Here is a 14,671-nt window from a genome sequence, read left to right as displayed (position 1 = left end):
AACATTAATAATAACATAGAATCTTAGTTCTCCTTCTTAATCAGTATTAAGGGAACAATTCTAAATTTGATCATGTTCAATATACACAAAGTATACTAGTACTATTTATTAGTCAATATAAACTAATCTAAATAATACTACAGCCATACCAGTGGATTGTCCAACACCACCTGTGATGTGAACCTTATTATATTATATAACCGTATTTAACAATCTAATATTCTATATCCCATTTGATACTAGATTGTTCACAATATATAATATTATACAACATTTAAACATTCAAATGATTCTCAAATAAACTGGCCAGAAATAAATGTACATACTTCAAATAAATATTTTCAGTATACACTAACAATCTCCCACTTATACTTAAAATATTCTATGTGTACATCAGTGTTTATTTAATCCACTATTACATAAAAATCTATGTGTCCATCCATCTGACTCCTATCGCTTCCACATGCTTGTCAAAAACCTTGGTTGGCAAGCTCTTTGTGAAAGGATCTGCTCGGTTGTCTTCTGATGATATGTGAGCCACAACTATATCCCCTCGCTTTACGATTCCTCGTATGAGATGATACTTACGTTCAATATGTTTAGCTGCTTTGTGGTCTCGCGGTTCCTTTAAATTTGCCACAACACCAGTGTTATCACAATACACCGTCAAGCTCCTAGGCAAATTAGGTACCACATCTAAGTCCAAAAGGAAGTTCCTGAACCATACAGCCTCCTTGGCAGCCTCAGAGGCCGCCACGTACTCGGCCTCCATGGTGGAGTCTGCAATGCATTTCTGCTTTACACTCCTCCATATAACGGCTCCACCTCCCAAAGTAAAAACATATCCCGAGGTTGATTTCCTCTTATCCCTATCTGATTGGAAATCTGAATCAGTATATCCCAAAGGAAATAGATCTGAGGCCTTGTAAATTAACATATACTCCTTAGTTCTTCTCAGGTACTTGAGTATAGTTTTTACTGCACTCCAATGTTCCTGACCTGGGTTCGACTGATATCTAATAACCATGCCTACAGCAAAGCAGATGCCAGGCCTCGTACATAACATAGCATACATTAAGCTTCCACATGTTGAAGCATAAGGAACTGCTTTCATGCTCTCTATATCCTTAGGTGTCGAAGGACACTGCTTCTTAGATAGAGCAACTTCATGCTTAAAAGGTAAAAAACCTTTCTTGGAGTTCTGCATATTAAAATGAGCTAATACTTCATCAATGTAGGGCTCTTGAGATAAAGCCAACATCCTTTTCTTGCGATCCCTTATAACTTTGATCCCAAGGATGTATGCCGCTTCACCTAAGTCCTTCATGTCAAATTGTTTGAACAACCATGCCTTTACTGATGACAACATCTCAACATTGTTTCCAATGAGTAAAATATCATCTACATATAGTACTAGAAAAACCACTGCATTACCTTCACTTCTCTTATACACGCACGATTCGCTTGGACTTTGATCAAATCCATATGACTGGACTGCCTGATCAAAACGAATATTCCAGTCTCTAGAAGCTTGTTTAAGTCCATAAATAGACCTCTTAAGCTTACATACCAGATGCTCTTGGCCTTCCTTAATGAATCCTTTTGGTTGCTGCATATAGATGGTTTCTTCAAGACTTCCATTAAGAAAAGCTGTCTTGACATCCATTTGCCAAATCTCATAATCGAGATGAGCTGCTATAGATAAAAGAATACGGATTGACTTAAGCATGACTACCGGTGAAAAGGTTTCCTCATAATCGATACCTTCTTTCTGAGTATACCCTTTCGCAACAAGTCTTGCTTTCCAGGCTTTCACATTTTTATCTAATCCCCTCTTTTTCTTGTAGATCCACTTACATCCAATAGGTTTTATACCTTTGGGTGGTTCCACGAGCTCCCAGACCTGATTAGAATACATTGATTCTATCTCAGATTCCATCGCCTTTTGCCAAAGATCTGCATCTTTGTCTTGTACTGCCTCTTCGTATGTACGGGGATCATCATCATGTTCACCAGGGACCAAGTCTGAAGACTCTCCCAAAAACATGAATCTATCAGGCTGTTGAACAACCCTCCCACTACGACGAGGCACTGGTGCGGTATTAGTGACAGGTTGTACATTATGTTGTGGTTGTTCTACTTGTACTACAGCTTCATGGGTATTATTTGTCCCTCCCACTAGTTCCTCTAAAACGACACTACTCATGGGTTTGTGATTCATTATATAGTCCTCCTCCAAGAATCTTGCATTGGTGCTAACAATGACATCCCGATTCTTCGGACTATAAAATAAAAATCCTTTCGTTCCCATGGGGTAGCCTACAAACAACTTTACTTCTGTACGAGATTCTAACTTAGTCGCATTCTTGTTCAGCACATGTGTTGGATAACCCCATATTCGAATATGTCTTAGACTCGGTTTATCCCTGGTCCACAATTCTAAGGGGGTTTTAGGAACCGACTTAGAAGGTACTAAGTTCAGAAGATAAGCTGCTGTCTCTAAGGCATGTCCCCAAAATGACTTGGATAAATCCGAATAACTCATCATCGATCTAACACTCTCTAAAAGAGTCCGGTTCCTTCTCTCTGCTACACCGTTCTGCTGGGGTGTGCCTGGTGCAGTTAACTGGGATTCTATCCCATTTTATGATAAATATTCCCTAAATTCTCCAAGCAAGTATTCGCCGCCACGATCTGATCGTAGTGACTTGATACTTTTATTAAGTCGCTTCTCCGTTTTAGCTTTGTACTCTTTGAACTTATCAAAGCACTCAGACTTACGGCGCAATAAATAAACGTACCCATATCTAGAATAATCATCAATGAAAGTGATGAAATATTCATAACCACCTCTTGCTTGGATATTCATGGGTCCACATAAATCAGAGTGAACCAATTCTAATACTTGTTTGGCTCTATTCCCCTTTGCCTTGAAAGGCCTATTAGTCATTTTACCTTCCAAGCAGGATTCACAAACTGGAAATGGCTCCACTGCCAATGAGCTTAAAGGTCCATCTACTACCAGTCTTTGAATCCTCCTCAAGTTAATATGACCTAATCTCAAGTGCCAAAGATATGTTTGGTTCAAACTAGAAGGTTCCTTTCTTTTAGTAGAGTTAGAAGATGTGTTGTTCAATTCCCTAAATTGCAGTTACAGTGCAGGTTGACTAGGATTAATTATATACAAATTGTCTTGCAATGTACCAGAACATATAATTCATTTATTCATCATAATAGAAACATTACGATCCAAACAAACATTATAACCATCCAAAGCAAGTTTAGAAACCGAAATTAAATTCCTTCTAAAAGAAGGTACATAAAGACAATTGTTCAAAACCAAAATCCTATCAGAACCAAAAGATAAATGAATAACTCCTACTGCAACTACTGCTACTTTTGTAGCATCTCCCATGAACACGTATATCTCACCATCTCTAAGCATTCTGGATAGCTGGAACCCATACATAGAATTACAAACATGATCAGTGGCTCCTTTATCTACACACCAAGTGCTCGTAGATATAGCCACTATAAATGTTTCTGTAACTAGAGAAAGAGACATACCAGTATTGTTTGTCTTCTTAGGAAGAGGACAATCCTATTTCCAGTGACCTGACTGTTTGCATCTGAAGCACTTTCCCTTAGGCTTTTTCACACCACCCTGAACTCCCACTGCCTTCACAGCTTTATGTGTCTAAGCCTTTTTCTTCTTCTTAATACCTTTCGGCTTAGAGGAAGAACCTTTCTCAGCCACATACACTTGAACACTCTGCCGAAATAATCCTTCAGCTGCCTGAAGTTCTGTCAGCAGTTCCGCGAGACTGTACTGCCTCTTGTTCATGTTGTAATTCAAGCGGAACTGCTCAAAACTCTTGGACAAGCTCATAAGGATAATGTCAATCTGGGTTTCCCCGTCAAGTTCAGCACCAAGGATCTCTATCTCATTCAGATACGACATCATCTTGAGAACATGATCCCTTACAGGTGTGCCTTCAGCCATCTGAGTATTCATTAAAGCCTTCATGGCTACTTGCCTAGCAGCCCTATTCTGATCTCCAAAAAGTTCCTTGAGATTAAAGAGCATATCCGAAGCAGTGGCCATAGACTGATGCTGATGCTGCAAAACACCCGACATTGCTGCCAGAATGTAACATCGCGACATCTCATCAGCCTTAATCCACCATTTATAATACTCTTTCTCATCTTCAGGAGCATCAGCAGCAGGCTGTTCAGGCTTGGGTTCATAAGTGCAAAACTTGTACTCCTCAGCAGTCAACACAATGTCCAAATTTCATTTCCATTCAATATAGTTAGGTCCGGTAAGTTTGTTATCCTTAAGTATGGTGAATAGTGGATTAAAACCCATTTTATCCTGAGAATCATGCATAAAAACATCACATAAATAAGGGTGCATTAATTATTAAGATCTATTGATTCCTCTAACAATTATTAAAATTTAATGCACTAACATATAAACACCATAAGCTTCTGGTACGCCATGATGTGTGACATGTATACCACCTAATTTTGTTTAAATGTTACTTCGGTCCTATTACTAAACAGTATGCCACGTTGGGGTGGACTATATTATTTTTCATAGCTAAGTGTATACCATCATCAAATCTTAAATTATTTGAAATCTATGGAACTTGGTACGCCACGATGGGTGGCGTGTATACCTTCCAATATTCGTAATTTTGCCTTGAATAAAATACTTCAATTCAATATTCATCAATGGTTTGATTTCCAGGTAGTGGAGGAGTCACATCGGTCTCGCTTAAAACCCACAGCCTTACAAGTTCGATGAACCCGTTTTTGACAAAATCGCCCCAAATCAGAAATAAAGAAAATCCGTATTTATTCCTTTCAAAATTTATTAATTTAAGAAGTTTGTTCTAGTAATTTCTATAACATTCTAGACACCATAAATTACATGCCACGATGGGTGACGTATATATAATTTATATTCGTCTTTATGTTAAATTACCTACAACCAATAATGGAGACCATGGGATTTAATTTCATATTAATTCCCTCTCCCACTTAGAATTTTTTTTATTAAAATTGAGGAATTTTAAAATTAAATGGGGCCCTATGTTGTTATAATTATGTCTAATCATGCATTCAAAATACACACATAATTTTAGCAACATATAACATTTAATTAAAGCAATAAATAAATTTTATGTCCATGTCGTCCTAATTAAGTTAAACATGCAATTTTAAAGGAATTACACACATAATTAACGACACACATAATCAATAAATTAAAGCAATAATTAAAATTTAATGGAAAAAATTAAAATAAATTTTCCACTATTATGGCCCTTGAAAAAAAATCCAGCTCTAAAAAAAAATCTGCCCCAAGCGCGCCCCGACGCCCCCAGCAGCCCCAGCAGCCCCAGCAGTCCCAGCTGCCGCAACGGCCCCAGCAGCCCCAGCTGCCGCAGCGGCCGCAGCGCGCGCGCGCCTGTTGCTTTTCTGTGAGTTTTGTTTTGATTTTGTTCGATCCAAACATCAACAACAGCCCCTTGTAATCGCACAGCGGAACAAAAAACTACCGGAATTGATTTCCGATCACACATAACTTGTTACAAAATACCCGGAACAATTACAAAAAAAATAGATCTAATACAAAACTAATTTTGTAAAATCTATTCTAACACGATCAACCCTCGTGTAAATTACAACCACGATTAAACCACGTGGAAACCAAAAAAAAATTAACCACGATTAAACCACGTGGGATCCAAACACATAATTAAAATATACATGGCCATAATAGTGGATTAACAACCTGCATCAAAAACAATACAAGCAAAACACTATATACACGCATATATAATTACGACATGGACATTATATCATAAAACGTAGAACCCATTACCAGGCTCTTGATACCAATTGTTGGGAACCACGGACTTAGGGTGTTACCACGTTTTACGATAAAGATTACGAAAAGAGGATTACCTTGTTAATGGTTGATTCCACGCTCTTCTATTGTATTTCCAAATTCCCTTGAGCGAAGTGTGGCCTCCGTCTTCTCAAGTTATCCTCTCTTCTTGCTCCTTGGTGGCTACAATATGTTTTCACACAATCCCAAGCAAGAAGAGAATAAGAATATATATAGGCTACAATAGGGACCATGGATAATTAGGTTGGGCCTTCTAATTACATCTTGAGCCTAGCCTAATGTAATTAAATATTAATTCAATCCACTAAAGAATTAATATTTGCACTACCTTTCCTAATACCATAATTTAATTAATTCGGTTCCAATATTATTTGCTTATTAAATTCCCCATGTTTAAAATATCATATGTCCATTAATTAAATAAATTACTGATAATTTATTTAATTAATATCTTTTATCCTTGATCATGCACTCAACCTTTATTTAATTATGCCAGAATAAATTCCACCTACAGGGTTTCACATAATTAAATCTTTTTGAGCTTTCAAGGGGACATCATTAACCCGAATATTATCAGGACATGGATTCCTTCAATAAATAATATCCACCATGTATATAATTCCATCACCCAAAATATAATGATATAATTCAAAAGAATTATTTCATATATAAATCAAAGCATGTAGATAATATACATGTGTCAATTTCTATTTCCGGATTAAGAACCTAAGCATTAATAATAACATAGAATCTTAGTTCTCCTTCTTAATCAGTATTAAGGGAACAATTCTAAATTTGATCCTGTTCAATATACACAAAGTATACTAGTATTATTTATTAATCAATATAAACTAATCTAAATAATACTACAGCCATACCAGTGGATTGTCCAACACCACCTGTGATGTGAACCTTATTGTATTATATAACCGTATTTGACAATCTAATATTCTGTATCCCATTTGATACTAGATTGTTCACAATATATAATATTAGACAACATGTAAACATTCAAATGATTCTCAAATAAACTGGCCAGAAATAAATGTACATACTTCAAATAAATATTTTCAGTATACACTAACATTTTAGATTTGAATCTTCAAGATCATATTCCTTGTCCACTAGTGACAGATCATTCAAGAGCTTGACAAACTTGTCATATAAGTCAGTTAATGACTCATCAACTTTTGAGTCAAAGTGCTCATACTCTTGAGTGAGTATTGTCCTCATATTCTTCTTGATTGCATCAGTTCCCTGGAATCTTGTCTCCAAAGCATCCCATATCTCCTTCGCAGTTTTTTAATTAATTACCCTGTTTGACTTGACATTATCAATGGCACTATGTAGCAAATGCCTTACCCTTGCATTCTTGGCAATAAATGAGATGTCTTCAGCTGTGTACTCACCTTTCTCTTTTGGTATGGTTTTTGCTGGTTGATCAGCAACTACAATAGAGAGCTTGGTAGGCTTATGTGGTCCTTCATTAATTCTGTCAAGGTATTCTGGATCTGTAGCTTCCAGAAACATAGCCATCTTCACTTTTCATATGGGATACTCAGAAGGTCTCAGTATGGGAACCTAATAGTCCCATATCGACTGTGGGTTTGAGTTGTTTGAGTTTCTTCAGTTTTGGTGGGCTTGGTTGTAGTTTGTGCTTCTTCAGACATGATTGTTTGGATCTTTACTGTATGTGTGTTAACAGAAAAACTCTGATACCAATTGTCAGGTCACACAACACTATAGAAGGGGGTTGAATACAGTGTTTATACAATCAAATCGATTTAACACAAGTATGTAACAAAGATCAAGTATATTGAATAAACTCTGTTACAATAAGAACTGTTGTTCTCTCTCACTTATGAACAAATATCACTAAGAGCTGTTAGGTTACAATGTATAATCTTCTCGATAATGATAACACATATAGTGTAAACCCTAAGTCTGTGTTTATATAGTACACAGTTACAAGATAACTTCTAATTGATATGGAATACAATTCTGTATCCTAAAATATATCAATCAGATATCTTCTACAAGTCTTCTAGTCCTCTAACTCTTTCCATGCATATCTTCTTTTGTTTTAGTCTTGATCTTCTACTATAAATCAGCTTCCTTCCTTATATAAAAGTCTTCCCGCACTTAAGTTCTGATATGACCTTAAGTTCTGATATTAAGTTTTGACTTCCAGTAAGTCCTGATTTCAGTAAGTCCTAATTTCAGTAAGTCCTGATATATCATGTTTGTTAAGATCTGAAAACTAAACATGAATCATATTAGACATGACATCTCAAATATATCTAACATAAATCATCATTCATTCTTTCCTCTTCAATTATAATTTCTTGATTCATCTTTCCGATTGTTTCCTTGTACTCTTATTCCTTACAAAAAGTTTCCAATTAGAATCATATACACAAATTCCCTTCTTGTGTAAGGTCTATCCTTTATATGCTTTAAAAAGGAAGTGAAATGAACCCGTATAGTAGTTGGAATTATACGACGAGTATGGATAATTGCAAGCCAATACATGGTGGACATTTACGTGCAGAGAAGAACCATTATACCAATAACGGGATTGTTGCGAGGACATCACATCAGAGGCGGAAATCTGTATACACGATACGTTGTAAGTATGATATTTTAACGTGAATTGGAGTAGTTAGCGAACCACATGAAGTAAATTAACTAGAGGAATAAGAAAGTAAAGTTGCGTATATCGGATAAGGCAAATGATTGATTGGACAATGGAAGCAAATGAAGAAATTCTTAATAATAACCAGATACTCGATTAATACGTTGTGAAGATGAAGCATACCTCGATCATGTGGGAGATATTTGTCATGAAGATTCCAGATCGAAGAAATGCTAGTTACGAATAAACTTTAAGTGTGTTCATTAAGGGATGGTTGGGCTTTCCCACTCAAGTAAGTGAGTTATGGTAAATTTGATGCTTCTTACTGGGTCAGCAAAGAAGATTCAGTATGGAAAGACAATGGGGAGATGAAAGTATGATGGTTTGACTGGAACAGTTTTTTTAAGAAGTGATGTTTTAAAACCAAATGAATTATTTCACAAGTTTATAATAGTGTTGGTTAAGACCACGTGCTGGTTATCAGAAGTTGAACAAGTGGACTAATAAAAATAAGCGTATATTTTCAAGGATTGATAAATTTTTAATTAAAGAGCTTGAATTAAAACACAAACTAGAAGAATTCTAGAATAATTAATAATTGTACTCAGTAGTGATATTCTGGTATAATCATAAGATATGAGAAAGGACATGGTATAATCAGAATTGTTCGCTATAATCTTAAGTTGAACTAATGATATGAGTTATACTGATTAGTATTCTGTATGGTGGTGAAATGGTGAGTTTAGAAGGCGGAAGTTGATTGGTCTACTTCTGGGTTGATTGTTGGTTGTGTGATTGATTGTTGGTGTCGGCTTGAGTGCGACTGGTAGTCAATAATATATAAAGAAGATGCTGCCTAAATTTTCCGAGAATACCCTACTATTGAAGATAGAAAGTATACTTCCGTGTGTTATTGATATTCTTGTTGATACTCCAAATAATTGTGATCTCAGTTCTTGAAAGAGGTTGTTACATCCAATTCAACTATATATACTTGGTCTTTGATTTCATTTAGCTAGTCATCATTCGGTGCAATTGAACAATTAAGTGAGTTAATTGGGTAATTTTACCAATTAATGGTCAGTTAGATGAAAATTGATTCCAATTAGATTAAGTCAAATTTTGATGTGACTTTCAAATCCGAAATCAAAGCCATGAGGAATTTGGAGAAGGTAAAGACACCAGTAGAATTCAGAATTTGCTGCAAATGTGTGAGTTTTTACTTGGATGAATATGCCCTTTATAACGAACAAGCGAAATACAAAGTTATTTGTATGGACAAGTGAGAAGAATGTTTTCAAGAGCTAAAAAGTTAAGATTAAGCAACGAGAAGGAAGGAAGGAAAGGAAGAAGGGAGATGGAATAAAGAAGAGATTAATAACTACACCAATATGGATTTTATTAGACAATCAAAGAGATGTTATCATCTGCAATAAAGTTTATTAAAGGACGTCGTGTTTATAAATTGTTTTGATAATCATACAATAAATGATTTACCAAGTATTTCTGTTTTGGATAAAGTGTGAGATACAGTTTTAATTCAGTTTCTGATTGATGTTGATACATAAGTTGTTGTTAAATATCGAAAGTGGTATTAATATAGATTATTGATGTTTACTTCAGAATGGGATGATGTGAGCATCAAAGTTCGTATTGATATCTAATTTGATATGACATCAAAATGAGTATTAATGTCAAGAGTTCGGTTTTGAATGAGCTACGAGAATGAAGAACAAAAATAGTAAAGGAAATGGAATCAAAAGGATGATGATGAAACTTTATAAGATATCAGGATATAGGTAAGATGTGGGTATTATGTGGGACTAGAGTAAAATGAAGAGTTTGAGGAAAAATTTGTAAATTGAGATATAGAATGCATCTCAGAAATATGATTGAGTACCGAGGGCTGAAAGAAAATATCTAGTGACCAGACATGAAGAAAAAATGGGAGAAACATGTAAGTAAATGTTATACCTACCCAAGAATTAGGAAAGAGTATCAAAGGCTAGATGGATTATTGTAACCGTTGACTTTCAAAAAAATAAAGATAGATATATTTCACCAAGAGATGTCGTAGAAAAATCACCTGAGAACCAAGGGTGAGGAAAGCGTAAATTAAATGATTATTGATAGGTTATCCAAACCCAGTCTTGCTCTTTTATTTGCACGCAGTTCGTCCAATAAGTGGGTTAGTTGCTGCTTGAAGAAATGGTAGTACGTCATCAGATTCAGAAATTGATTGTAAATGATCAATATTGTTTGGTTTGAGATTTGACAGGAGTATTCAGAATACGATGAATTATATCGAACCAGAATAGTATATACCACTCCTAGATGATTGGGCATTAAGTAAGGCGAAATTAAAAGATAGGAATTTTGTTATGATAACTTAAGGGATTCAAGCTACTCTGAGAACATGATACGAGATATAGGTGTCAATGAAGACTTTATGATAGTATGGCACAAAGAAACGATAAACGTCATATGTGACTATACGTCAAGGAAAGCATTACAATCAGTTTCGTATGAGAACTTCTTAGAACCAAAACAAATGATAATATGGGATAGAATATGCTGGTAATGCCTCCAGATTAGTGCATTTTCTTCAAAACAGTATGAAAGTTTCGCTCAACAAATATACTCAATTGTGATTCAAGGAAAATAAGATATGGTGATAATTTTGTGCGGCAATCATATCCAGTCAAGATTTTCTCGTTAATTCTTGATCCTGGTACAATTTCGAGAATGTTAGAAAATCAATACGCCATAGGTTCAGTATATCATTCGCAGATGGACGAGAAGATTAAGAGGACGAGTAAAGGGCCTCGAATGTGATTGAAAACGATTGTAAACTAAGTTAATTGAATAGAGAATCATGTGAGAATGGGGTTCAATAACCAGTAACTATTACAAACGTTCATGAGCACAAATTACTAGAATTAGAAAGAACAGAAAATAAATAGGCATTATGCCGGTCCTTTTGAAATAGTAAATAGCCAAGATAAGTGTAAGTGGGTTGGCTTCACCGCCACATGTATAGATGGTCCATAAAGTGTTTATGTGTGTATATTCAGGAAAAGTAATAAAGCTCCATTATATATAATGGAGGCTTAAATTGAGTTATATGAGCAACTAATAGAATTTAATGTTAGCAAGAGGCTGTTAAGTAATGAGTGATGCTACGAGTAAAATTTATGAAAGTTGTAAGGTTGAGGACCAACCTAAGAAAATGAGAGTGAGATACTTGAATGTAACATTATTTGATCCTTAGTGTGATTCTGAGGACATAATCCTTTTAAGGGGGAAGGATGTAATATCCGGGACATAGCGTGTAATTATTGTTATCGATAAATAATTATTATGTGATTTTTGGTGAATTATTTGACGATTGGTGTTGTTATTTGGATGTTGATATTTGGTAAAGTAAAAGTGTGTTAATTTTACTATGCCCAGAATAAAATATAGATAATTGTGATATTTTCTCGTAATTTTTGGACTGTTATATGATTTTATATTGATTTATGAATTTATTAGTTATTTTCTGAATAATTGCAAAATTATTTTATAAAGCCGGGAATCGTCCAACTTCAACCGTTTTTACGTTTTTACAACCCGAAACTCTTCCGAAAACTCCTTCCTAACCTAATCTGGTAATTCCAGACATTTTTCGTGTTTTGACCTTTTCGATCCGGATTACGGTTTGACCCGTGCGCGTTCCAGCGGAAGATTTTCGATATATTAATCATTTCGGTGAATCAACAAAACCCGTATTCTCGAAAGACGGAATATTATTACATTATTTTCGTATAAAGTGTTTTATACGAAGCCCGGTTTGGATAATTATCCAATACGGGTATCAAGTCTGATCGTTTTTGCAGTTACTTAGCGGCTAAGTAACTAATTTTTCGATCCAAAATGATCCAACACGAACCAATATCCCATAAATATATATATAGCCCTTTTAGTTATTTCATTTTATTCGTATATTCATAATAAGTCAGTTAAAACCAATAAAATACAGAGAAAATGTCAAATTCACGCCGCGTTCTTCATAATCAAACCCACGAGCGAAGGCGTTATCGAACTCCGATTCGGGCGTGCAATATATCAAATCGAAGCTCTCGGAAAGACCTTTCTGAATCAACCATCATTTTTGGTGCAGAAATCAAGGTTAAGTTCTTACTTATTTGTTTTATTTTGAATTTATTAAAGATTAAATTATGAAAATTTGTTCTCGATGTTGTTGATATGATTTGATGATTCCATCGTATAGATAATCTTTTTCCGGTCATTTTGGTATATTATACTTCAATTTTGGAGTTCAATAACATATAGAAAAGGATGTTTGATTCTCGGAAATGAAATTAGGGTTCTTGATATGAATGTTCTAAATTGAAAATTTGGGGTTTTCTGGGTTAGGAGTTATTGTTTAAAATTGATGTTACCATTTTGTAGATCGTCGAACAACGAACTGATTGGTATATACCAGATTAACAAACGATACCGGAAAGGTGATGATCGGAAAAACGATCGAGGTGGAGGCGGAAAGATTAAACGGATTTTCTGTTCGATTCTTCGATTGTTTGGCTGATTCGTTACTGCAGGTGTGTTTCTGGGCTTGCATAGATCATACACCTGTGTTTTAGTTGAATTCTGGACTGATTTCGGCTCGCCGGAAAAGCTCGGCAGTCGCCGTTAATGGCGACCGGCCGGCGAACGGCGGCGAAGCCGGAGAACTTGACCAAAGTACAGTTTAGCCCCTGTGGTTTTCCTGATTTACAAATATAGTATTGCTTTTTAAAAATCTTATAAAAACAGGATTTCTGTTTTATTTATTTTCAAAAATAGTATTTCCTTTTATTTTAATTTCATAAAATTTTTATCTAATTATTTTAAATCCAGAAAATTGTTTTAATTATTTATTTATTCAAAAATAAATCTAATTTATTTTATTAATTAATTTTAATTAATTTTTAATTATTTTAATTAATTAATTATTAATTGATTAATTAATTTAATTAATCAATTAATTAATTTAATTAATCAATTATTAATTGATTAATTAATTTAATTAATCATTGATTAATTTTAATTGATTTAATAATTAGATTTAATTATTTATTTTTAAGTTAAAAATTTCAAAAGCTTTAAAATATTATTTAAAATCATTTTCAAGGCTCGATAATGATTATAAAATTATTTTAAAGTCAGATTCGAGTATTCGAACCCTGTTATTTACTTATAAAATGGTTCGGAGTCCCGTTTTAATTCCGAAAAATATTTAAAAATTCGTATTAAATACCTGAAAAATCATTTTGACCCCGAATCTTCTTTGAAAAATTATTTTGATCGAGTATCTTGCGTGCTATGTGCTACGTGCTATTTGATTGATGAGTTATATTCCTATGTGGTTACTGTTTGACTGTTTTAGTCATAACTTTCAATTCGTAAATCGAATTTGGGTAAAACGAAGGGTAGATAAAAACTTATGACATCTATGTGCCGATTAGAATGTTATGAAATTGAGTATTGATAGATACTTGCGATGCCTAGCAGAGTAAGCGAGGCATAGAAAAAGAATGTTAGTGATCCATAAATAGAATCGAAGCGTAGAAAGAGAAGGCAAGTGATTGATGAACAAAAGTAAGGCATGGAAAAATAAGGAAAGTGATTGATGAGTAAAACAGTTAGATGAATACAAGTAAAGTTGAAATCATTTGTGATAAGGCAAGTACTTCTGAACCTTTCTTCAAGATATATTATAAATATTTTCGAACTTTCTCATAACATGTTGCTATTATTCAAAATAACTCTTGTTTTATATTGCAAGCGTTTTAAACTATTCAACCTTGAACCCTGATTCTTATTGATCTTGAGCCATAAGCCTTATTCTTCATAAACCATTGATTGTTGAATTCTCAGATACGAGCCAAACACATACGATACTACTCCACAAATACATATCTACCACATACTGATTTCTGATATTGAATTGCTTGACATACCAACCCTTATTCCCTTTTTAACAGAAGACCAATCCTTGTAACCCTTGAACCCTTGGTATTCTACTTTCTTATTCTTTCCTTGATTGTAAGCCAATCTTTTCTTGAATTCCTTGT

The sequence above is a fragment of the Apium graveolens genome, chromosome 3 (genome assembly GCF_009905375.1).
Source record: "Apium graveolens cultivar Ventura chromosome 3, ASM990537v1, whole genome shotgun sequence".
Classification (NCBI taxonomy): domain Eukaryota; kingdom Viridiplantae; phylum Streptophyta; class Magnoliopsida; order Apiales; family Apiaceae; genus Apium; species Apium graveolens.
This window is presented reverse-complemented; position numbering follows the sequence as displayed.